Source organism: Callorhinus ursinus, unplaced genomic scaffold, assembly GCF_003265705.2.
Source record: "Callorhinus ursinus isolate GAN/ISIS: 27379988/994484 unplaced genomic scaffold, GSC_fseal_2.0 scaffold68, whole genome shotgun sequence".
NCBI lineage: Eukaryota > Metazoa > Chordata > Mammalia > Carnivora > Otariidae > Callorhinus > Callorhinus ursinus.
Window position 1 is genome coordinate 1,698,030 of NW_027397130.1, and position 1,102 is coordinate 1,699,131.

The 1,102-nt window shown below is 66.2% G+C and overlaps 1 protein-coding gene across 1 annotated transcript in view; it reads right to left on the bottom strand.

Moving 5' to 3' along the window:
• PVALEF (parvalbumin like EF-hand containing) overlaps positions 1–764 on the bottom strand; it is an 11,337-nt gene extending 10,573 nt beyond the window's left edge. The window contains exon 1 of the mRNA XM_025859713.2: positions 620–764. The gene's annotated coding sequence lies outside the window, so the exon portion shown is untranslated. The remainder of the gene's footprint in view (positions 1–619) is intronic.
• Between the last annotated feature and the right edge of the window lie 338 nt (positions 765–1,102).

Here is a 1,102-nt window from a genome sequence, read left to right on the forward strand (position 1 = left end):
CCCCCCCCCCAGTCCCCTCACTGCGGACATGATGTTTCCTGACCGGCGGTTTCCTCTTTTGCATGAAAATTAACCCTTTCCCCACCCTGAGCAGAGCCCGCAGGAGGAACTGCTGGTGGGAAGGACCCCTAGAGACCCCAGCTCGGTGGAGGTGGGCAGGCCTTGGTGCTGGCACGGGCAGGGCTGAAGCCTCTGGCAGGGGGGTGGGCGGTGGAGGTGCAGGCCACTGTCTCTGTGGATGCCTCTGGCTCAGGTAACTGGGGCAGGAGGACCTGCATTGGCCCCAGATGTCCAGGGGAGGAAGTGGCCAGGACCAAGGGCCCCCTGGGAGGGGTGGGAGTGTTGCTTTGGGTCCCAGGCCACCATGGCCCCTTGCCTGTTCACGATCTTAGTGTGGGAAGCCCCTCTCCATGCTGGGAGCCAGTTCTAGGGAGCCCTGCCTGGCTACCCAGCAGCCTGCAGGGGAGGTGGGAGCAGCGGCCGCCCACAGGACAGAGCCCACTGGGCAGAGGCTCGGAGGAGATGGGCCTCAGCGGGTGCCCAGGCGCCCTGGACGGCGGGGGAGGCCCAGGTGGCCCTGTCTAGCTGGCTGCGGGGGACCTGGGGCCCGGTGTCTTACTGTGCCAGACTGGTGGCGCCAGCTGCGTGTTTACCCGTGGCTGCCTGGCCTCCTGGCGGTGGTGGGCAGCTGCGGTGGGCACAGGGGCCGGGGGCGGCCGGAGGCCAGCATCTGCTACCAGGAGGTGGTAGGCTTTCTTCCCGTGGTCGTGGCGGGCTCCAGCCCTCCTTCTCCCGTGTGGGGGAGAACTCCTTGCCCTGGAGCCAGGGCCCAGGGGCCTGAGTCCCACCCACATGTCACTGGAGCTCTGGCACAGGCTAATCCAGCCAAAACAAAGCCAGGCACACATGTGACGGGCTCTCCTGGGTCTCCCTGCCTGGAGCAGGGCCCAGTGTGTGCAGCCATGCACAGGGTCCCCTGGGCACGGCCCCATGTGCAGGCATTTGTTCCTGGGGGAAGGGAGCTGACGTGAGGTCTGTCTGTTGGGTTTAGGGTGTGGGTGTCAATCCCTCAGAAAAGACTTCCCCGGCAACCAACTCCCAG